The sequence below is a fragment of the Phalangium opilio genome, unplaced genomic scaffold, assembly GCF_054372755.1.
Source record: "Phalangium opilio isolate 3A_F unplaced genomic scaffold, DU_Popi_V2 ptg000390l_1, whole genome shotgun sequence".
Classification (NCBI taxonomy): domain Eukaryota; kingdom Metazoa; phylum Arthropoda; class Arachnida; order Opiliones; family Phalangiidae; genus Phalangium; species Phalangium opilio.
The window spans coordinates 5,462,832-5,486,406 of NW_028324234.1; the positions used below are offsets into that span (position 1 = coordinate 5,462,832).

The 23,575-nt window shown below is 47.3% G+C and overlaps 10 non-coding genes across 10 annotated transcripts; all 10 read left to right on the forward strand.

The window, feature by feature from the left end:
• Positions 1-401: 401 nt before the first annotated feature.
• Positions 402-474, forward strand: TRNAI-GAU (transfer RNA isoleucine (anticodon GAU)). Its single transcript has one exon. It is a non-coding gene; the product is annotated as a tRNA-Ile (tRNA).
• A 661-nt stretch (positions 475-1,135) lies between these two features.
• On the forward strand, positions 1,136-1,208 carry TRNAI-GAU (transfer RNA isoleucine (anticodon GAU)). The gene has a single exon. It is a non-coding gene; the product is annotated as a tRNA-Ile (tRNA).
• Positions 1,209-1,870: 662 nt separating this feature from the next.
• Positions 1,871-1,943, forward strand: TRNAD-GUC (transfer RNA aspartic acid (anticodon GUC)). Its single transcript has one exon. It is a non-coding gene; the product is annotated as a tRNA-Asp (tRNA).
• A 3,011-nt stretch (positions 1,944-4,954) lies between these two features.
• On the forward strand, positions 4,955-5,027 carry TRNAN-AUU (transfer RNA asparagine (anticodon AUU)). The gene has a single exon. It is a non-coding gene; the product is annotated as a tRNA-Asn (tRNA).
• Positions 5,028-5,542: 515 nt separating this feature from the next.
• Positions 5,543-5,615, forward strand: TRNAD-GUC (transfer RNA aspartic acid (anticodon GUC)). Its single transcript has one exon. It is a non-coding gene; the product is annotated as a tRNA-Asp (tRNA).
• A 955-nt stretch (positions 5,616-6,570) lies between these two features.
• Positions 6,571-6,643, forward strand: TRNAN-AUU (transfer RNA asparagine (anticodon AUU)). The gene has a single exon. It is a non-coding gene; the product is annotated as a tRNA-Asn (tRNA).
• A 515-nt stretch (positions 6,644-7,158) lies between these two features.
• Positions 7,159-7,231, forward strand: TRNAD-GUC (transfer RNA aspartic acid (anticodon GUC)). Its single transcript has one exon. It is a non-coding gene; the product is annotated as a tRNA-Asp (tRNA).
• A 13,521-nt stretch (positions 7,232-20,752) lies between these two features.
• TRNAT-GGU (transfer RNA threonine (anticodon GGU)) lies at positions 20,753-20,825 on the forward strand. The gene has a single exon. It is a non-coding gene; the product is annotated as a tRNA-Thr (tRNA).
• A 1,057-nt stretch (positions 20,826-21,882) lies between these two features.
• TRNAT-GGU (transfer RNA threonine (anticodon GGU)) lies at positions 21,883-21,955 on the forward strand. The gene has a single exon. It is a non-coding gene; the product is annotated as a tRNA-Thr (tRNA).
• Positions 21,956-23,012: 1,057 nt separating this feature from the next.
• On the forward strand, positions 23,013-23,085 carry TRNAT-GGU (transfer RNA threonine (anticodon GGU)). The gene has a single exon. It is a non-coding gene; the product is annotated as a tRNA-Thr (tRNA).
• The last annotated feature ends 490 nt before the right edge of the window (positions 23,086-23,575 follow it).

Consider the following 23,575-nt stretch of genomic DNA (forward strand, 5'->3'; position numbering starts at 1 on the left):
CAATAGGTTGGTGGTTCGAGCCCATCCGGGAGCGGTATTGTGACGTCTCAGATGTGACGTTAAAAGTCAATGTTTTTCCAAAATACCTGACGACCATTTAATTTTTGGGCTTCCGTGGCGCAATGGTTAGCGCGTTCAGCTGCTATTCAAAAGACTGGTGGTTTGAGCTCTCCCGGGAGCGGTGTTGTGACGTCTCAAATGTAACATAAAATGTCAGAGTTTTTCCACAATACCTGTCGAACATTGAATTTTTGGGCTTCCGTGGCGCAATGGTTAGCGCGTTCAGCTGTTAATCGAAAGGTTGGTGGTACGAGCCCACCCGGGAGCGTTTTGTGGGGTCTCAGATATAATGTAAAAAGTCTGAGTTTCTCCACAATACCTGACAACCAATTAATTACAGAGCTTCCGTGGCTCAATGGTTAGCGCGTTCGGCTGATAACCAATAGGTTGGTGGTTCGAGCCCATCCGGGAGCGGTGTTGTGAGGTCTCAGATGTAACGTAAAATGTCATAGTTTTTCCACAGCACCTGACGACCATTTAAATTTTGGGCTTCCGTGGCGCAATAGTTAGCGCGTTCGGCTATTAACCAATAGGTAGGTGGTTCGAGCCCATCCGGGAGAAGTGTTGTGACGTCTCAGATGTAACGTAAAATGTCGGAGTTTTTCCACAATACCTGACGAACATTTAATTTTTGGGCTTCAGTGGCGCAATGGTCAGCGCGTTCGGCTGTTAACCAATAGGTTGGTGGTTCGAGCCCATCCGGGAGCGGTATTGTGACGTCTCAGATGTGACGTTAAAAGTCAATGTTTTTCCAAAATACCTGACGACCATTTAATTTTTGGGCTTCCGTGGCGCTATGGTTAGCGCGTTCAGCTGCTATTCAAAAGACTGGTGGTTTGAGCTCTCCCGGGAGCGGTGTTGTGACGTCTCAAATGTAACATAAAATGTCAGAGTTTTTCCACAATACCTGTCGAACATTGAATTTTTGGGCTTCCGTGGCGCAATGGTTAGCGCGTTCAGCTGTTAATCGAAAGGTTGGTGGTACGAGCCCACCCGGGAGCGTTTTGTGGGGTCTCAGATATAATGTAAAAAGTCTGAGTTTCTCCACAATACCTGACAACCAATTAATTACAGAGCTTCCGTGGCTCAATGGTTAGCGCGTTCGGCTGATAACCAATAGGTTGGTGGTTCGAGCCCATCCGGGAGCGGTGTTGTGAGGTCTCAGATGTAACGTAAAATGTCATAGTTTTTCCACAGCACCTGACGACCATTTAAATTTTGGGCTTCCGTGGCGCAATGGTTAGCGCGTTCGGCTATTAACCAATAGGTAGGTGGTTCGAGCCCATCCGGGAGAAGTGTTGTGACGTCTCAGATGTAACGTAAAATGTCGGAGTTTTTCCACAATACCTGACGAACATTTAATTTTTGGGCTTCAGTGGCGCAATGGTCAGCGCGTTCAGCTGTTAACCGAAAGGTTGGTGGTTCGAGCCCAAACGAGAGAGGTTTTGTGGGGTCTCAGATGTAGCTTGAAAAGTCGTAACTTTTCAACAATACCTGACAACCATTTAATTTCTGAGCTTCCGTGGCTCAATGGTTAGCGCGTTCGGCTGTTAACCTATAGGTTGGAGGTTCTAGCCCATCCGGGAGCGGTGTTGTGATGTCTCAGATGTAACGTAAAATGTCAGAGTTTTTCCACAATACCGGACGAACATTTAATTTTTGGGCTTCCGTGGCGCAATGGTTAGCGCGTTCAGCTGTTAATCGAAAGGTTGGTGGTTCGAGCCCACCCGGAAGAGGTGTTGTGGGGTCTCAGATGTAGCGTAAAAAGTCAAAACTTTTCCACAATACGTGACAACCATTTAATTTCTGAGCTTCCGTGGCTCAATGGTTAGCGCGTTCGGCTGTCAATCGAAAGGTTGGTGGTTCGATCCCATCCGGGAGCGGTGTTGTGAGGTCTCGGATGTGAAGTAAAAAGTCAAAGTTTTACCTCAATACCTGACGAAAATTTAATTTTTGGGCTTCAGTGGCGCAATGGTCAGCGCGTTCAGCTGTTAACCGAAAGGTTGGTTGTTCGAGCCCTCCCGGGAGCGGTGTTGTGACGTCTCAGATGTAACGTAAAATGTGAGAGTTTTTCCACAATACCTGACGAACATTTAATTTTTGGGCTTCCGTGGCGCAATGGTTAGCGCGTTCAGCTGTTAATCGAAAGGTTGGTGGTTCGAGCCCACCCGGAAGAGGTGTTGTGGGGTCTCAGATGTAGCGTTAAAAGTCAAAATTTTTCCACAATACGTGACAACCATTTAATTTTTGGGCTTCCTTGGCGCAATGGTTAGCGCGTTCGGCTGTTAACCGAAAGGATGGTGGTTCGAGCCCACCTGGGAGAGGTGTTGTAGGGTCTCAGATGTAACGTAAAAAGTCATAACTTATCCACAAAACCTAACAACCATTTAATTTCTGAGCTTCTGTGGCTCAATGGTTAGCGCGTTCGGCTGTTAACCAATTGGTTGGTGGTTCGAGCCTATCCGGGAGAAGTGTTGTGACGTCTCAGATGTAACGTAAAATGTCAGAGTTTTTCCACAATACCTGACGAACATTTAATTTTTGGGCTTGCGTGGCGCAATGGTTAGCGCGTTCAGCTGTTAATCGAAAGGTTGGTGGTTCGAGCCCACCCGGGAGAGGTGTTGTTGGGTCTCATATGTAGCGTAAAAAGTCAAAACCTTTCCACAATACGTGACAACCATTTATTTTCTGAGCTTTCGTGGCTCAATGGTTAGCGCGTTCGGCTGTTAACCAATAGGTTGGTGGTTCGAGCCCACCCGGGAGCGGTGTTTTTGGATCTCAAATGTAACGTAAATAGCCAAAGTTTTTCCACAATACCTGACGACCATTTAATTTTTGGGCGTCCGTGGCGAATGGTTAGCGCATTCGGCTGTTAACCGAAAGGTTGGTGGTTCGAGCCCATCCGGGAGCGGTTTTGTGAGGCCTCAGATGTGAAGTAAAAAGTCAAAGTTTTACCTCAATACCTGACGAAAATTTAATTTTTGGGCTTCAGTGGCGCAATGGTTAGCGCGTTCGGCTATTAACCAATAGGTTGGTGGTTCGAGCCCATCCGGGAGAAGTGTTGTGACGTCTCAGATGTAACGTAAAATGTCAGAATTTTTCCACAATACCTGACGAACATTTAATTTTTGGGCTTCAGTGGCGCAATGGTCAGCGCGTTCAGCTGTTAACCGAAAGGTTGGTGGTTCGAGCCCAAACGAGAGAGGTTTTGTGGGGTCTCAGATGTAGCGTGAAAAGTCGTAACTTTTCAACAATATCTGACAACCATTTAATTTCTGAGATTCCGTGGCTCAATGGTTAGCGCGTTCGGTTGTTAACCAATAGGTTGGTGGTTCTAGCCCATCCGGGAGCGGTGTTCTGATGTCTCAGATGTAACGTAAAATGTCAGAGTTTTTCCACAATACCTGACGAACATTTAATTTTTGGGCTTCCGTGGCGCAATGGTTAGCGCGTTCAGCTGTTAATCGAAAGGTTGGTGGTTCGAGCCCACCCGGAAGAGGTGATGTGGGGTCTCAGATGTAGCGTAAAAAGTCAAAACTTTTCCACAATACGTGACAACCATTTAATTTCTGAGCTTCCGTGGCTCAATGGTTAGCGCGTTCGGCTGTTAATCGAAAGGTTGGTGGTTCGAGCCCATCCGGGAGCGGTGTTGTGAGGTCTCGGATGTGAAGTAAAAAGTCAAAGTTTTACCTCAATACCTGACGAGCATTTATTTTTTGGGCTTCCGTGGCGCAATGGTTAGCGCGTTCAGCTGTTAACCGAAAGGATGGTGGTTCGAGCCCACCTGGGAGAGGTGTTGTAGGGTCTCAGATGTAACGTAAAAAGTCATAACTTATCCACAAAACCTAACAACCATTTAATTTCTGAGCTTCTGTGGCTCAATGGTTAGCGCGTTCGGCTGTTAACCAATTGGTTGGTGGTTCGAGCCTATCCGGGAGAAGTGTTGTGACGTCTCAGATGTAACGTAAAATGTCAGAGTTTTTCCACAATACCTGACGAACATTTAATTTTTGGGCTTGCGTGGCGCAATGGTTAGCGCGTTCAGCTGTTAATCGAAAGGTTGGTGGTTCGAGCCCACCCGGGAGAGGTGTTGTTGGGTCTCATATGTAGCGTAAAAAGTCAAAACCTTTCCACAATACGTGACAACCATTTATTTTCTGAGCTTTCGTGGCTCAATGGTTAGCGCGTTCGGCTGTTAACCAATAGGTTGGTGGTTCGAGCCCACCCGGGAGCGGTGTTTTTGGATCTCAAATGTAACGTAAATAGCCAAAGTTTTTCCACAATACCTGACGACCATTTAATTTTTGGGCGTCCGTGGCGAATGGTTAGCGCATTCGGCTGTTAACCGAAAGGTTGGTGGTTCGAGCCCAAACGAGAGAGGATTTGTGGGGTCTCAGATGTAGCGTGAAAAGTCGTAACTTTTCAACAATACCTGACAACCATTTAATTTCTGAGCTTCTGTGGCTCAATGGTTAGCGCGTTCGGCTGTTAACCAATTGGTTGGTGGTTCGAGCCTATCCGGGAGAGGTGTTGTTGGGTCTCATATGTAGCGTAAAAAGTCAAAACCTTTCCACAATACGTGACAACCATTTATTTTCTGAGCTTTCGTGGCTCAATGGTTAGCGCGTTCGGCTGTTAACCAATAGGTTGGTGGTTCGAGCCCACCCGGGAGCGGTGTTTTTGGATCTCAAATGTAACGTAAATAGCCAAAGTTTTTCCACAATACCTGACGACCATTTAATTTTTGGGCGTCCGTGGCGAATGGTTAGCGCGTTCGGCTGTTAACCGAAAGGTTGGTGGTTCGAGCCCATCCGGGAGCGGTTTTGTGAGGCCTCAGATGTGAAGTAAAAAGTCAAAGTTTTACCTCAATACCTGACGAAAATTTAATTTTTGGGCTTCAGTGGCGCAATGGTTAGCGCGTTCGGCTATTAACCAATAGGTTGGTGGTTCGAGCCCATCCGGGAGCAGTGTTGTGACGTCTCAGATGTAACGTAAAATGTCGGAGTTTTTCCACAATACCTGACGAACATTTAATTTTTGGGCTTCAGTGGCGCAATGGTCAGCGTGTTCAGCTGTTAACCGAAAGGTTGGTGGTTCGAGCCCAAACGAGAGAGGTTTTGTGGGGTCTCAGATGTAGCTTGAAAAGTCGTAACTTTTCAACAATACCTGACAACCATTTAATTTCTGAGCTTCCGTGGCTCAATGGTTAGCGCGTTCGGCTGTTAACCAATAGGTTGGAGGTTCTAGCCCATCCGGGAGCGGTGTTGTGATGTCTCCGATGTAACGTAAAATGTCAGAGTTTTTCCACAATACCTGACGAAAATTTAATTTTTGAGCTTCCGTGGCGCAATGGTTAGCGCGTTCAGCTGTTAATCGAAAGGTTGGTGGTTCGAGCCCACCCGGAAGAGGTGTTGTGGGGTCTCAGATGTAGCGTAAAAAGTCAAAACTTTTCCACAATACGTGACAACCATTTTATTTCTGAGCTTCCGTGGCTCAATGGTTAGCGCGTTCGGCTGTCAATCGAAAGGTTGGTGGTTGGAGCCCATCCGGGAGCGGTGTTGTGAGGTCTAGGATGTGAAGTAAAAAGTCAAAGTTTTACCTCAATACCTGACGAAAATTTAATTTTTGGGCTTCAGTGGCGCAATGGTTAGCGCGTTCAGCTGTTAATCGAAAGGTTGGTGGTTCGAGCCCACCCGGGAGAGGTGTTGTGAGGTCTCAGATGTAGCGTGAAAAGTCAAACTTTTTCCATAATACGTGATAACCATTTATTTTCTGATCTTTCGTGGCTCAATGGTTAGCGCGTTCGGCTGTTAACCAATAGCTTGGTGGTTCGAGCCCACCCGGGAGCGGTGTTTTTGGATCTCAAATGTAACGTAAATAGCCAAAGTTTTTCTACAATACCTGACGACCATTTAATTTTTGGGCTTCCGTGGCGCAATGGTTAGTGCGTTCAGCTGTTAATCGAAAGGTTGGTGGTTCGAGCCCAAACGAGAGAGGATTTGTGGGGTCTCAGATGTAGCGTGAAAAGTCGTAACTTTTCAACAATACCTGACAACCATTTAATTTCTGAGCTTCTGTGGCTCAATGGTTAGCGCGTTCGGCTGTTAACCAATTGGTTGGTGGTTCGAGCCTATCCGGGAGAGGTGTTGTTGGGTCTCATATGTAGCGTAAAAAGTCAAAACCTTTCCACAATACGTGACAACCATTTATTTTCTGAGCTTTCGTGGCTCAATGGTTAGCGCGTTCGGCTGTTAACCAATAGGTTGGTGGTTCGAGCCCACCCGGGAGCGGTGTTTTTGGATCTCAAATGTAACGTAAATAGCCAAAGTTTTTCCACAATACCTGACGACCATTTAATTTTTGGGCGTCCGTGGCGAATGGTTAGCGCGTTCGGCTGTTAACCGAAAGGTTGGTGGTTCGAGCCCATCCGGGAGCGGTTTTGTGAGGCCTCAGATGTGAAGTAAAAAGTCAAAGTTTTACCTCAATACCTGACGAAAATTTAATTTTTGGGCTTCAGTGGCGCAATGGTTAGCGCGTTCGGCTATTAACCAATAGGTTGGTGGTTCGAGCCCATCCGGGAGCAGTGTTGTGACGTCTCAGATGTAACGTAAAATGTCGGAGTTTTTCCACAATACCTGACGAACATTTAATTTTTGGGCTTCAGTGGCGCAATGGTCAGCGTGTTCAGCTGTTAACCGAAAGGTTGGTGGTTCGAGCCCAAACGAGAGAGGTTTTGTGGGGTCTCAGATGTAGCTTGAAAAGTCGTAACTTTTCAACAATACCTGACAACCATTTAATTTCTGAGCTTCCGTGGCTCAATGGTTAGCGCGTTCGGCTGTTAACCAATAGGTTGGAGGTTCTAGCCCATCCGGGAGCGGTGTTGTGATGTCTCCGATGTAACGTAAAATGTCAGAGTTTTTCCACAATACCTGACGAAAATTTAATTTTTGAGCTTCCGTGGCGCAATGGTTAGCGCGTTCAGCTGTTAATCGAAAGGTTGGTGGTTCGAGCCCACCCGGAAGAGGTGTTGTGGGGTCTCAGATGTAGCGTAAAAAGTCAAAACTTTTCCACAATACGTGACAACCATTTTATTTCTGAGCTTCCGTGGCTCAATGGTTAGCGCGTTCGGCTGTCAATCGAAAGGTTGGTGGTTGGAGCCCATCCGGGAGCGGTGTTGTGAGGTCTAGGATGTGAAGTAAAAAGTCAAAGTTTTACCTCAATACCTGACGAAAATTTAATTTTTGGGCTTCAGTGGCGCAATGGTTAGCGCGTTCAGCTGTTAATCGAAAGGTTGGTGGTTCGAGCCCACCCGGGAGAGGTGTTGTGAGGTCTCAGATGTAGCGTGAAAAGTCAAACTTTTTCCATAATACGTGATAACCATTTATTTTCTGATCTTTCGTGGCTCAATGGTTAGCGCGTTCGGCTGTTAACCAATAGCTTGGTGGTTCGAGCCCACCCGGGAGCGGTGTTTTTGGATCTCAAATGTAACGTAAATAGCCAAAGTTTTTCTACAATACCTGACGACCATTTAATTTTTGGGCTTCCGTGGCGCAATGGTTAGTGCGTTCAGCTGTTAACCGAAAGGTTGGTGGTTCGAGCCCAAACGAGAGAGGATTTGTGGGGTCTCAGATGTAGCGTGAAAAGTCGTAACTTTTCAACAATACCTGACAACCATTTAATTTTTGGGCGTCCGTGGCGCAATGGCTAGCGCGTTCGGCTGTTAACCGAAAGGTTGGTGGTTCGAGCCCATCCGGGAGCGGTGTTGTGACGTCTCAGATGTTACGTAAAATGTCAGAGTTTTTCCACAATACCTGACGAACATTTAATTTTTGGGCTTCCGTGGCGCAGTAATTAGCGCGTCCAGCTCTTAATCGAAAGGTTGGTGGTTTGAGCCCACCCGGAAGAGGTGTTGTGGGGTCTCAGATGTAGCGTTAAAAGTCAAAACTTTTCCACAATACGTGACAACCATTTAATTTCTGATCTTCCGTGGCTCAATGGTTAGCGCGTTCGGCTGTTAACCAATAGGTTGGTGGTTCGAGCCCACCCGGGAGCGGTGTTTTTGGATCTCAAATGTAACGTAAATAGCCAAAGTTTTTCCACAATACCTGACGACCATTTAATTTTTGGGCGTCCGTGGCGAATGGTTAGCGCGTTCGGCTGTTAACCGAAAGGTTGGTGGTTCGAGCCCATCCGGGAGCGGTGTTGTGAGGTCTCAGATGAGAAGTAAAAAGTCTAGGTTTTACCTCAATACCTGACGAAAATTTAATTTTTGGGCTTCAGTGGCGCAATGGTCAGCGCGTTCAGCTGTTAACCGAAAGGTTGGTGGTTCGAGCCCTCCCGGGAGCGGTGTTGTGACGTCTCAGATGTAACGTAAAATGTCAGAGTTTTTCCACAACACCAGACGAAAATTTAACTTTTGGGCTTCCGTGGCGCAATGGTTAGCGCGTTCGGCTGTTAACCAATAGGTTGGTGGTTCGAGCCCAATTGGGAGCGGTGTTGTGAGGTCTCAGATGTGACGTAAAAAGTCAAGGTTTTTACACAATACCTGACGAGCATTTAATTTTTGGGATTCCGTGGCGCAATGGTTAGCGCGTTCAGCTGTTAATCGAAAGGTTGGTGGTTCGAGCCCACCCGGGAGAGGTGTTGTGGGGTCTCAAATGTAACGTAGAAAGCCAAAATTTTTCCACAATACCTGACGACCATTTAATTTTTGGGCTTCCGTGGCGCAATGGTTAGCACGTTCGGCTGTTAACCAATAGGTTGGTGGTTCGAGCCCATCCGGGAGCGAAGTTGTGAGGTCTCAGATGTGACGTAAAAAGTCAAGGTTTTCCACAATACCTGACAACCATTTAATTTCTGAGCTTCCGTGGCTCAATGGTTAGCGCGTTCGGCTGTTAAGCAATAGGTTGGTGGTTCGAGCCCATCCGGGAGCGGTGTTGTGAGGTCTCAGATGTGACGTAAAAAGTCAAGGTTTTTACACAATACCTGTCGAGCATTTAACTTTTGGGCTTCAGTGGCGCAATGGTCAGCGCGTTCAGCTGTTAACCGAAAGGTTGGTGGTTCGAGCCCTCCCGGGAGCGGTGTTGTGACGTCTCAGATGTAACGTAAAATGTCAGAGTTTTTCCACAATACCTGACGAGCATTTAATTTTTGGGCTTCCGTGGCGCAATGGTTAGCGCGTTCAGCTGTTAATCGAAAGGTTGGTGGTTCGAGCCCACCCGGGAGAGGTGTTGTGAGGTCTCAGATGTAGCGTGAAAAGTCAAACTTTTTCCATAATACGTGATAACCATTTATTTTCTGATCTTTCGTGGCTCAATGGTTAGCGCGTTCGGCTGTTAACCAATAGCTTGGTGGTTCGAGCCCACCCGGGAGCGGTGTTTTTGGATCTCAAATGTAACGTAAATAGCCAAAGTTTTTCTACAATACCTGACGACCATTTAATTTTTGGGCTTCCGTGGCGCAGTAATTAGCGCGTCCAGCTCTTAATCGAAAGGTTGGTGGTTTGAGCCCACCCGGAAGAGGTGTTGTGGGGTCTCAGATGTAGCGTTAAAAGTCAAAACTTTTCCACAATACGTGACAACCATTTAATTTCTGATCTTCCGTGGCTCAATGGTTAGCGCGTTCGGCTGTTAACCAATAGGTTGGTGGTTCGAGCCCACCCGGGAGCGGTGTTTTTGGATCTCAAATGTAACGTAAATAGCCAAAGTTTTTCCACAATACCTGACGACCATTTAATTTTTGGGCGTCCGTGGCGAATGGTTAGCGCGTTCGGCTGTTAACCGAAAGGTTGGTGGTTCGAGCCCATCCGGGAGCGGTGTTGTGAGGTCTCAGATGAGAAGTAAAAAGTCAAGGTTTTACCTCAATACCTGACGAAAATTTAATTTTTGGGCTTCAGTGGCGCAATGGTCAGCGCGTTCAGCTGTTAACCGAAAGGTTGGTGGTTCGAGCCCTCCCGGGAGCGGTGTTGTGACGTCTCAGATGTAACGTAAAATGTCAGAGTTTTTCCACAACACCAGACGAACATTTAACTTTTGGGCTTCCGTGGCGCAATGGTTAGCGCGTTCGGCTGTTAACCAATAGGTTGGTGGTTCGAGCCCAATTGGGAGCGGTGTTGTGAGGTCTCAGATGTGACGTAAAAAGTCAAGGTTTTTACACAATACCTGACGAGCATTTAATTTTTGGGATTCCGTGGCGCAATGGTTAGCGCGTTCAGCTGTTAATCGAAAGGTTGGTGGTTCGAGCCCACCCGGGAGAGGTGTTGTGGGGTCTCAAATGTAACGTAGAAAGCCAAAATTTTTCCACAATACCTGACGACCATTTAATTTTTGGGCTTCCGTGGCGCAATGGTTAGCACGTTCGGCTGTTAACCAATAGGTTGGTGGTTCGAGCCCATCCGGGAGCGGTGTTGTGAGGTCTCAGATGTGACGTAAAAAGTCAAGGTTTTCCACAATACCTGACAACCATTTAATTTCTGAGCTTCCGTGGCTCAATGGTTAGCGCGTTCGGCTGTTAAGCAATAGGTTGGTGGTTCGAGCCCATCCGGGAGCGGTGTTGTGAGGTCTCAGATGTGACGTAAAAAGTCAAGGTTTTTACACAATACCTGTCGAGCATTTAACTTTTGGGCTTCAGTGGCGCAATGGTCAGCGCGTTCAGCTGTTAACCGAAAGGTTGGTGGTTCGAGCCCTCCCGGGAGCGGTGTTGTGACGTCTCAGATGTAACGTAAAATGTCAGAGTTTTTCCACAATACCTGACGAGCATTTAATTTTTGGGCTTCCGTGGCGCAATGGTTAGCGCGTTCAGCTGTTAATCGAAAGGTTGGTGGTTCGAGCCCACCCGGGAGAGGTGTTGTGAGGTCTCAGATGTAGCGTGAAAAGTCAAACTTTTTCCATAATACGTGATAACCATTTATTTTCTGATCTTTCGTGGCTCAATGGTTAGCGCGTTCGGCTGTTAACCAATAGCTTGGTGGTTCGAGCCCACCCGGGAGCGGTGTTTTTGGATCTCAAATGTAACGTAAATAGCCAAAGTTTTTCTACAATACCTGACGACCATTTAATTTTTGGGCTTCCGTGGCGCAATGGTTAGTGCGTTCAGCTGTTAACCGAAAGGTTGGTGGTTCGAGCCCAAACGAGAGAGGATTTGTGGGGTCTCAGATGTAGCGTGAAAAGTCGTAACTTTTCAACAATACCTGACAACCATTTAATTTTTGGGCGTCCGTGGCGCAATGGCTAGCGCGTTCGGCTGTTAACCGAAAGGTTGGTGGTTCGAGCCCATCCGGGAGCGGTGTTGTGACGTCTCAGATGTTACGTAAAATGTCAGAGTTTTTCCACAATACCTGACGAACATTTAATTTTTGGGCTTCCGTGGCGCAGTAATTAGCGCGTCCAGCTCTTAATCGAAAGGTTGGTGGTTTGAGCCCACCCGGAAGAGGTGTTGTGGGGTCTCAGATGTAGCGTTAAAAGTCAAAACTTTTCCACAATACGTGACAACCATTTAATTTCTGATCTTCCGTGGCTCAATGGTTAGCGCGTTCGGCTGTTAACCAATAGGTTGGTGGTTCGAGCCCACCCGGGAGCGGTGTTTTTGGATCTCAAATGTAACGTAAATAGCCAAAGTTTTTCCACAATACCTGACGACCATTTAATTCTTGGGCGTCCGTGGCGAATGGTTAGCGCGTTCGGCTGTTAACCGAAAGGTTGGTGGTTCGAGCCCATCCGGGAGCGGTGTTGTGAGGTCTCAGATGAGAAGTAAAAAGTCAAGGTTTTACCTCAATACCTGACGAAAATTTAATTTTTGGGCTTCAGTGGCGCAATGGTCAGCGCGTTCAGCTGTTAACCGAAAGGTTGGTGGTTCGAGCCCTCCCGGGAGCGGTGTTGTGACGTCTCAGATGTAACGTAAAATGTCAGAGTTTTTCCACAACACCAGACGAACATTTAACTTTTGGGCTTCCGTGGCGCAATGGTTAGCGCGTTCGGCTGTTAACCAATAGGTTGGTGGTTCGAGCCCAATTGGGAGCGGTGTTGTGAGGTCTCAGATGTGACGTAAAAAGTCAAGGTTTTTACACAATACCTGACGAGCATTTAATTTTTGGGATTCCGTGGCGCAATGGTTAGCGCGTTCAGCTGTTAATCGAAAGGTTGGTGGTTCGAGCCCACCCGGGAGAGGTGTTGTGGGGTCTCAAATGTAACGTAGAAAGCCAAAATTTTTCCACAATACCTGACGACCATTTAATTTTTGGGCTTCCGTGGCGCAATGGTTAGCACGTTCGGCTGTTAACCAATAGGTTGGTGGTTCGAGCCCTCCCGGGAGCGGTGTTGTGACGTCTCAGATGTAACGTAAAATGTCAGAGTTTTTCCACAATACCTGACGAGCATTTAATTTTTGGGCTTCCGTGGCGCAATGGTTAGCGCGTTCAGCTGTTAATCGAAAGGTTGGTGGTTCGAGCCCACCCGGGAGAGGTGTTGTGAGGTCTCAGATGTAGCGTGAAAAGTCAAACTTTTTCCATAATACGTGATAACCATTTATTTTCTGATCTTTCGTGGCTCAATGGTTAGCGCGTTCGGCTGTTAACCAATAGCTTGATGGTTCGAGCCCACCCGGGAGCGGTGTTTTTGGATCTCAAATGTAACGTAAATAGCCAAAGTTTTTCTACAATACCTGACGACCATTTAATTTTTGGGCTTCCGTGGCGCAATGGTTAGTGCGTTCAGCTGTTAACCGAAAGGTTGGTGGTTCGAGCCCAAACGAGAGAGGATTTGTGGGGTCTCAGATGTAGCGTGAAAAGTCGTAACTTTTCAACAATACCTGACAACCATTTAATTTTTGGGCGTCCGTGGCGCAATGGCTAGCGCGTTCGGCTGTTAACCGAAAGGTTGGTGGTTCGAGCCCATCCGGGAGCGGTGTTGTGACGTCTCAGATGTTACGTAAAATGTCAGAGTTTTTCCACAATACCTGACGAACATTTAATTTTTGGGCTTCCGTGGCGCAGTAATTAGCGCGTCCAGCTCTTAATCGAAAGGTTGGTGGTTTGAGCCCACCCGGAAGAGGTGTTGTGGGGTCTCAGATGTAGCGTTAAAAGTCAAAACTTTTCCACAATACGTGACAACCATTTAATTTCTGATCTTCCGTGGCTCAATGGTTAGCGCGTTCGGCTGTTAACCAATAGGTTGGTGGTTCGAGCCCACCCGGGAGCGGTGTTTTTGGATCTCAAATGTAACGTAAATAGCCAAAGTTTTTCCACAATACCTGACGACCATTTAATTCTTGGGCGTCCGTGGCGAATGGTTAGCGCGTTCGGCTGTTAACCGAAAGGTTGGTGGTTCGAGCCCATCCGGGAGCGGTGTTGTGAGGTCTCAGATGAGAAGTAAAAAGTCAAGGTTTTACCTCAATACCTGACGAAAATTTAATTTTTGGGCTTCAGTGGCGCAATGGTCAGCGCGTTCAGCTGTTAACCGAAAGGTTGGTGGTTCGAGCCCTCCCGGGAGCGGTGTTGTGACGTCTCAGATGTAACGTAAAATGTCAGAGTTTTTCCACAACACCAGACGAACATTTAACTTTTGGGCTTCCGTGGCGCAATGGTTAGCGCGTTCGGCTGTTAACCAATAGGTTGGTGGTTCGAGCCCAATTGGGAGCGGTGTTGTGAGGTCTCAGATGTGACGTAAAAAGTCAAGGTTTTTACACAATACCTGACGAGCATTTAATTTTTGGGATTCCGTGGCGCAATGGTTAGCGCGTTCAGCTGTTAATCGAAAGGTTGGTGGTTCGAGCCCACCCGGGAGAGGTGTTGTGGGGTCTCAAATGTAACGTAGAAAGCCAAAATTTTTCCACAATACCTGACGACCATTTAATTTTTGGGCTTCCGTGGCGCAATGGTTAGCACGTTCGGCTGTTAACCAATAGGTTGGTGGTTCGAGCCCATCCGGGAGCGGTGTTGTGAGGTCTCAGATGTGACGTAAAAAGTCAAGGTTTTCCACAATACCTGACAACCATTTAATTTCTGAGCTTCCGTGGCTCAATGGTTAGCGCGTTCGGCTGTTAAGCAATAGGTTGGTGGTTCGAGCCCATCCGGGAGCGGTGTTGTGAGGTCTCAGATGTGACGTAAAAAGTCAAGGTTTTTACACAATACCTGTCGAGCATTTAACTTTTGGGCTTCCGTGGCGCAATGGTTAGCGCGTTCGGCTGTTAACCAATAGGTTGGTGGTTCGAGCCCATCCGGGAGCGGTGTCGTGAGGTCTCAGATGTGACGTAAAAAGTCAAGGTTTTTACACAATACCTGACGAGCATTTAATTTTTGGGATTCCGTGGCGCAATGTTTAGCGCGTTCGGCTGTTAACCAATAGGTTGGTGGTTCGAGCCCATCCGGGAAAGGTGTTGTGAGGTCTCAGATGTGACGTAAAAAGTCAAGGTTTTTACACAATACCTGACGAGCATTTAACTTTTGGGCTTCCGTGGCGCAATGTTTAGCGGGTTCGGCTGTTAACCAATAGGTTGGTGGTTCGAGCCCATCCGGGAGCGGTGTTGTGAGGTCTCAGATGTGACGTAAAAAGTCAAGGTTTTTACACAATACCTGACGAGTATTTAACTTTTGGGCTTCCGTGGCGCAATGGTTAGCGCGTTCGGCTGTTAACCAATAGGTTGGTGGTTCGAGCCCATCCGGGAGCGGTGTTGTGAGGTCTCAGATGTGACGTAAAAAGTCAAGGTTTTTACACAATACCTGACGAGCATTTAATTTTTGGGATTCCGTGGCGCAATGGTTAGCACGTTCAGCTGTTAATCGAAAGGTTGGTGGTTCGAGCCCACCCGGGAGAGGTGTTGTGGGGTCTCAAATGTAACGTAGAAAGCCAAAGTTTTTCCACAACACCTGACAACCATTTAATTTCTGAGCTTCCGTGGCTCAATGGTTAGCGCGTTCGGCTGTTAACCAATAGGTTGATGGTTCGAGCCCATCCGGGAGCGGTGTTGTGAGGTCTCAGATGTAACGTAAAATGTCAGAGTTTTTCCACAATACCTGACGAACATTTAATTTTTGGGCTTCCGTGGCGCAATGGTTAGCGCGTTCGGCTGTTAACCAATAGGTTGGTGGTTCGAGCCCATCCGGGAGCGGTGTTGTGAGGTCTCAGATGTGACGTAAAAAGTCAAGGTTTTTACACAATACCTGACGAGCATTTAATTTTTAGCTTCCGTGGCGCAATGGTTAGCGCGTTCAGCAGTTAACAAATAGGTTAGTGGTTCGAGCCAACCCGGGAGCGGCGTTGTGGGATCTCAAACGTAACGTAGAAAGCCAAAGTTTTTCCACAATACCTGACGACCATTTAATTTTTGGGCTTCCGTGGCGCAATGGTTAACGCGTTCGGCTGTTAACCAATAGGTTGGTGGTTCGAGCCCACCCGGGAGCGGTGTTGTGGGATCTCAAATGTAACGTAGAAAGCCAAAGTTTTTCCACAATACGTGACGACCATTTAATTTCTGAGCTTCCGTCGCTCAATGGTTAGCGCGTTCGGCTGTTAACCAATAGGTTGGTGGTTCGAGCCCATCCGGGAGCGGTGTTGTGAGGTCTCAGAAGTGACGTAAAAAGTCAAGGTTTTTCCACAATACCTGACGAACATTTAATTTTTGGGCTTCCATGGCGCAATGGTTAGCGCGTTCGGCTGTTAACCGAAAGGTTGGTGGTTCGAGCCCAACCGGGAGAGGTGTTGTGGGGTCTCAGATGTAGCGTAAAAAGTCAAAACTTTTCCACAATACGTGACAACCATTTAATTTCTGAGCTTCCGTGGCTGAATGGTTAGCGCGTTCAGCTTTTAACCAATAGGGTGGTGGTTCGAGCCCACCCGGGAGCGGTGTTGTGGGATCTCAAATGTAACGTAGAAAGACAAAGTTTTTCCACAATACCTGACGACCATTTATTTTTTGGGCTTCCTTGGCGCAATGGTTAGCGCGTTCGGCTGTTAACCGAAAGGTTGGTGGTTCGAGCCCAACCGTGAGAGGTGTTGTAGGGTCTCAGATGTAACGTAATAAGTCATAACTTATCCACAATACCTGACAACAATTTAATCTCTGAGCTTCCGTGGCTCAATGGTTAGCGCGTTCGGCTGTTAACCAATAGGTTGGTGGTTCGAGCCCTTCCGGGAGCGGTGTTGTGAGGTCTCAGATGTGACGTAAAAAGTCAAGGTTTTTACACAATACCTGACGAGCATTTAACTTTTGGGCTTCCGTGGCGCAATGGTTAGCGCGTTCGGCTGTTAACCAATAGGTTGGTTGATCGAGCCCATCCGGGAGCGGTGTTGTGAGGTCTCAGATGTGACGCAAAAAGTCAAGGTTTTTACACAATACCTGACGAGCATTTAACTTTTGGGCTTCCGTGGCTCAATGGTTAGCGCGTTCGGCTCTTAACCTAAAGGTTGGTGGTTCGTGCCCATCCGGGAGCGGTGTTGTGGCGTCTCAGATGTAACGTAAAATGTCAAAACTTATCCACAATACGTGACAACCATTTAATTTCTGAGATTCCGTGGCTCAATGGTTAGCGCGTTCGGCTGTTAACCAATAGGTTGGTGGTTCGAGCCCACCCGGGAGCGGTGGTGTGGGATCTCAAATGTAACGTAGAAAGCCAAATTTTTGCCACAATACCTGACGACCATTTAAATTCTGAGCTTCCTTGGCTCAATGGTTAGCGAATTCGGCTGTTAACAAATAGGTTGGTGGTTCGAGCCCATCCGAGAGCTGTGTTTTGGGATCTCAAATGTAACGTTGAAAGCCAAAATTTTTCCACAATACCTGACGACCATTTAATTTGTGAGCTTCCGTGGCTCAAAGGTTAGCGCGTTCGGCTGTTAACCAATAGGGTGGTGGTTCGAGCCCAACCGGGAGCGGTGTTGTGAGGTCTCAGATGTAACGTAGAAAGACAAAGTTTTTCCACAATACCTGACGACCATTTATTTTTTGGGCTTCCTTGGCGCAATGGTTAGCGCGATCGGCTGTTAACCGAAAGGTTGGTGGTTCGAGCCCAACCGTGAGAGGTGTTGTAGGGTCTCAGATGTAACGTAATAAGTCATAACTTATCCACAATACCTGACAACAATTTAATCTCTGAGCTTCCGTGGCTCAATGGTTAGCGCGTTCGGCTGTTTACCAATAGGTTGGTGGTTCGAGCCCATCCGGGAGCGGTGTTGTGACGTCTCAGATGTAACGTAAAATGTCAGAGTTTTTCCACAATACCTGACGAACATTTAATTTTTGGGCTTCCGTGGCGCAATGATTAGCGCGTTCAGCTGTTAATCGAAAGGTTGAAGGTTCGAGCCCACCCGGGAGAGGTGTTGTGGGGTCTCAGATGTAGCGTAAAAACTCAAAACATTTCCACAATACGTGACAACCATTTAATTTCTGAGCTTCCGTGGCTCAATGGTTAGCGCGTTTGGCTGTTAACCAATAGGTTGGTGGTTCGAGCCCATCCGGGAGCGGTATTGTGACGTCTCAGATGTGACGTTAAAAGTCAAGGTTTTTCCAAAATACCTGACGACCATTTAATTTTTGGGCTTCCGTGGCGCAATGGTTAGCGCGTTCAGCTGCTATTCAAAAGACTGGTGGTTTGAGCTCTCCCGGAAGCGGTGTTGTAACGTCTCAAATGTAACATAAAATGTCAGAGTTTTTCCACAATACCTGTCGAACATTGAATTTTTGGGCTTCCGTGGCTCAATGGTTAGCGCGTTCGGCTGTTAACCAATAGGTGGTGGTTCGAGCCCATCCGGGAGCGGTGTTGTGAGGTCTCAGATGTGACGTAAAAAGTCAAGGTTTTTACACAATACGTGACAACCATTTAATTTCTGGGCTTCCGTGGCTCAATGATTAGCTCGTTCGGCTGTTAACCAATAGGTTGGTGGTTCGAGCCCACCCGGGAGCGGTGTTGTGGGATCTCAAATGTAACGTAAAAATTCAAGGTTTTTCCACAATACCTGACGAACATTTAATTTTTGGGCTTCCTTGGGGCAATGGTTAGCGCGTTCGTCTGTTAACCGAAAGGTTGGTGGTTCGATCCCAACCGGGAGAGGTGTTGTAGGGTATCAGATGTAACGTAATAAGTCATAACTTATCCACAATACCTGACAACCATTTAATTTCCGAGCTTCCGTGGCTCAATGGTTATCGCGTTCGGCTGTTAACCAATAGGTTTGTGGTTCGAGCCCATCCGGGATGCGGTGTTGTGAGGTCTCAGATGTTACGTAAAATGTCAGAGTTTTTCACAATACCTGACGAACATTTAATTTTTGGGCTTCCGTGGCGCAATGATTAGCGCGTTCAGCTGTTAATCGAAAGGTTGAAGGTTCGAGCCCACCCGGGAGAGGTGTTGTGGGGTCTCATATGTAGCGTAAAAAGTCAAAACTTATCCACAATGCGTGACAATCATTTAATTTTTGGGCTTCCGTGGCGCAATGGTTAGCGCGTTCTGCTGTTGACCCATAGGTTGGTGGTTCGAGCCCACCCGGGAGCGGTGTTGTGGGATCTCAAATGTAACGTAGAAAGCCAAAGTTTTTCCACAATACCTGACGACCATTTAATTTCTGAGCTTCCGTGGCTCAATGGTTAGCGCGTTCAGCTGTTAATCGAAAGGTTGGTGGTTGTGGGGTCTCAAATGTAACGTAGAAAGCCAAAGTTTTTCCACAATACCTGACAACCATTTAATTTCTGAGCTTCCGTGGCTCAATGGTTTGCACGTTCGGCTGTTAGCCAATAGGTTGGTGCTTCAAGCATACCCGGGAGCGGTGTTGTGGGATCTCGAATGTAACGTAGAAAGCCAAAGTTTTTCCACAATACCTGACGACCATTTAATTTTTGGGCTTCCGTGGCGCAATGGTTAGCGCGTTCGGCTGTTAACCGAAAGGTTGGTGGTTCAAGCCCATCCGGGAGCGGTGTTGTGACGTCTCAGATGTTACGTAAAAAGTCAAGGTTTTTCCACAATACCTGACGACCATTTAATTTTTGGGCTTCCGTGGCTCAATGGTTAGCGCGTTCGGCTGTTAACCAATTCGTTGGTGGTTCGATGCCACCCGGGAGCGGTGTTGTGGGATCTCACATGTAACGTAGAAAGCCAAAGTTTTTCCACAATACCTGAGGACCATTTAATTTTTGGGCTTCCGTGGCGCAATTGGTTAGCGCGTTCGGCTGTTAACCGAAAGGTTGGTGGTTCAAGCCCACCCGGGAGCGGTGTTGTGGGATCACGAATGTAACGTTGAAAGCCAAAGTTTTTCCAGAATACCTGACGACCATTTAATTTTTGGGCTTCCGTGGCGCAATAATTAGCGCGTTCAGCTGTTAATCGAAAGGTTGGTGGTTTGAGCCCACCCGAGAGAGGTGTTGTGGGGTCTCAGATGTAGCGTAAAAAGTCAAAACTTTTCCACAATACGTGACAACCATTTAATTTCTGAGCTTTCGTGGCTCAATGGTTAGCGCGTTCGGCTGTTAGCCAATAGGTTGGTGGTTCGAGCCCACCCGGGAGCGGTGTTGTGGGATCTCAAATGTAACGTAGAAAGCCAAAGTTTTTCCACAATACCTGACGACCATTTAATTTTTGGGCTTCCGTGGCGCAATGGTTAGCGCGTTCAGCTGTTATTCAAAAGACTGGTGGTTTGAGCCCTTTCGGGAGCGGTGTTTTGAGGTCTCAGATGTGACGTAAAAAGTCAAGGTGTTTCCACAATACCTGACGACCATTTAATTTCTGAGCTTCCGTGGCTCAATGGTTAGCGCGTTCGGCTGTTAACCAATTGGTTGGTGGTTCGAGCTCATCCGGGAGCGGTGTTGTGAGGTCTCAGATGTGACGTAAAAAGTCTAGGTTTTTACGCAAAACCTGACGAGCATTTAATTTTTGGGCTTCCGTGGCGCAATGGTTAGCGCGTTCTGCTGTTGACCCATAGGTTGGTGGTTCGAGCCCACCCGGGAGCGGTGTTGTGGGATCTCAAATGTAACGTAGAAAGCCAAAGTTTTTCCACAATACCTGACGACCATTTAATTTCTGAGCTTCCGTGGCTCAATGGTTAGCGCGTTCAGCTGTTAATCGAAAGGTTGGTGGTTGTGGGGTCTCAAATGTAACGTAGAAAGCCAAAGTTTTTCCACAATACCTGACAACCATTTAATTTCTGAGCTTCCGTGGCTCAATGGTTAGCGCGTTCGGCTGTTAGCCAATAGGTTGGTGCTTCAAGCATACCCGGGAGCGGTGTTGTGGGATCTCGAATGTAACGTAGAAAGCCAAAGTTTTTCCACAATACCTGACGACCATTAAATTTCTGAGCTTCCGTGGCTCAATGGTTAGCGCGTTCAGCTGTTAATCGAAAGGTTGGTGGTTGTGGGGTCTCAAATGTAACGTAGAAAGCCAAAGTTTTTCCACAATACCTGACAACCATTTAATTTCTGAGCTTCCGTGGCTCAATGGTTAGCGCGTTCGGCTGTTAGCCAATAGGTTGGTGCTTCAAGCATACCCGGGAGCGGTGTTGTGACGTCTCAGATGTTACGTAAAAAGTCAAGGTTTTTCCACAATACCTGATGACCATTTAATTTTTGGGCTTCCGTGGCTCAATGGTTAGCGCGTTCGGCTGTTAACCAATAGGTTGGTGGTTCGAGGCCACCCGGGAGCGGTGTTGTGGGATCTCACATGTAACGTAGAAGGCCAAAGTTTTTACACAATACCTGACGACCATTTAATTTTTGGGCTTCCGTGGCGCAATGGTTAGCGCGTTCGGCTGGTAACCGAAAGGTTGGTGGTTCAAGCCCACCCGGAAGCGGTGTTGTGGGATCACGAATGTAACGTAGAAAGCCAAAGTTTTTCCAGAATACCTGACGACCATTTAATTTTTGGGCTTCCGTGGCGCAATAATTAGCGCATTCAGCTGTTAATCGAAAGGTTGGTGGTTCGAGCCCACCCGAGAGAGGTGTTGTGGGGTCTCAGATGTAGCGTAAAAAGTCAAAACTTTTCCACAATACGTGACAACCATTTAATTTCTGAGCTTTCGTGGCTCAAAGGTTAGCGCGTTCGGCTGTTAGCCAATAGGTTGGTGGTTCGAGCCCACCCGGGAGCGGTGTTGTGGGATCTCAAATGTAACGTAGAAAGCCAAAGTTTATCCACAATACCTGACGACCATTTAATTTCTGAGCTTCCGTGGCTCAATGGTTAGCGCGTTCAGCTGTTAATCGAAAGGTTGGTGGTTGTGGGGTCTCAAATGTAACGTAGAAAGCCAAAGTTTTTCCACAATACCTGACAACCATTTAATTTCTGAGCTTCCGTGGCTCAATGGTTAGCGCGTTCGGCTGTTAGCCAATAGGTTGGTGCTTCAAGCATACCCGGGAGCGGTGTTGTGGGATCTCGAATGTAACGTAGAAAGCCAAAGTTTTTCCACAATACCTGACGACCATTTAATTTCTGAGCTTCCGTGGCTCAATGGTTAGCGCGTTCAGCTGTTAATCGAAAGGTTGGTGGTTGTGGGGTCTCAAATGTAACGTAGAAAGCCAAAGTTTTTCCACAATACCTGACAACCATTTAATTTCTGAGCTTCCGTGGCTCAATGGTTAGCGCGTTCGGCTGTTAGCCAATAGGTTGGTGCTTCAAGCATACCCGGGAGCGGTGTTGTGACGTCTCAGATGTTACGTAAAAAGTCAAGGTTTTTCCACAATACCTGACGACCATTTAATTTTTGGGCTTCCGTGGCTCAATGGTTAGCGCGTTCGGCTGTTAACCAATAGGTTGGTGGTTCGAGGCCACCCGGGAGCGGTGTTGTGGGATCTCACATGTAACGTAGAAGGCCAAAGTTTTTCCACAATACCTGACGACCATTTAATTTTTGGGCTTCCGTGGCGCAATGGTTAGCGCGTTCGGCTGGTAACCGAAAGGTTGGTGGTTCAAGCCCACCCGGAAGCGGTGTTGTGGGATCACGAATGTAACGTAGAAAGCCAAAGTTTTTCCAGAATACCTGACGACCATTTAATTTTTGGGCTTCCGTGGCGCAATAATTAGCGCATTCAGCTGTTAATCGAAAGGTTGGTGGTTCGAGCCCACCCGAGAGAGGTGTTGTGGGGTCTCAGATGTAGCGTAAAAAGTCAAAACTTTTCCACAATACGTGACAACCATTTAATTTCTGAGCTTTCGTGGCTCAAAGGTTAGCGCGTTCGGCTGTTAGCCAATAGGTTGGTGGTTCGAGCCCACCCGGGAGCGGTGTTGTGGGATCTCAAATGTAACGTAGAAAGCCAAAGTTTTTCCACAATACCTGACGACCATTTAATTTCTGAGCTTCCGTGGCTCAATGGTTAGCGCGTTCAGCTGTTAATCGAAAGGTTGGTGGTTGTGGGGTCTCAAATGTAACGTAGAAAGCCAAAGTTTTTCCACAATACCTGACAACCATTTAATTTCTGAGCTTCCGTGGCTCAATGGTTAGCGCGTTCGGCTGTTAGCCAATAGGTTGGTGCTTCAAGCATACCCGGGAGCGGTGTTGTGGGATCTCGAATGTAATGTAGAAAGCCAAAGTTTTTCCACAATACCTGACGACCATTTAATTTCTGAGCTTCCGTGGCTCAATGGTTAGCGCGTTCAGCTGTTAATCGAAAGGTTGGTGGTTGTGGGGTCTCAAATGTAACGTAGAAAGCCAAAGTTTTTCCACAATACCTGACAACCATTTAATTTCTGAGCTTCCGTGGCTCAATGGTTAGCGCGTTCGGCTGTTAGCCAATAGGTTGGTGCTTCAAGCATACCCGGGAGCGGTGTTGTGACGTCTCAGATGTTACGTAAAAAGTCAAGGTTTTTCCACAATACCTGACGACCATTTAATTTTTGGGCTTCCGTGGCTCAATGGTTAGCGCGTTCGGCTGTTAACCAATAGGTTGGTGGTTCGAGGCCACCCGGGAGCGGTGTTGTGGGATCTCACATGTAACGTAGAAGGCCAAAGTTTTTCCACAATACCTGACGACCATTTAATTTTTGGGCTTCCGTGGCGCAATGGTTAGCGCGTTCGGCTGGTAACCGAAAGGTTGGTGGTTCAAGCCCACCCGGGAGCGGTGTTTTGGGATCACGAATGTAACGTAGAAAGCCAAAGTTTTTCCAGAATACCTGACGACCATTTAATTTTTGGGCTTCCGTGGCGCAATAATTAGCGCATTCAGCTGTTAATCGAAAGGTTGGTGGTTCGAGCCCACCCGAGAGAGGTGTTGTGGGGTCTCAGATGTAGCGTAAAAAGTCAAAACTTTTCCACAATACGTGACAACCATTTAATTTCTGAGCTTTCGTGGCTCAAAGGTTAGCGCGTTCGGCTGTTAGCCAATAGGTTGGTGGTTCGAGCCCACCCGGGAGCGGTGTTGTGGGATCTCAAATGTAACGTAGAAAGCCAAAGTTTTTCCACAATACCTGCCGACCATTTAATTTTTGGGCTTCCGGGGCGCAATGGTTAGTGCGTTCAGCTGTTATTCAAAAGACTGGTGGTTTGAGCCCTTTCGGGAGCGGTGTTGTGAGGTCTCAGATGTGACGTAAAAAGTCAAGGTTTTTCCAGAA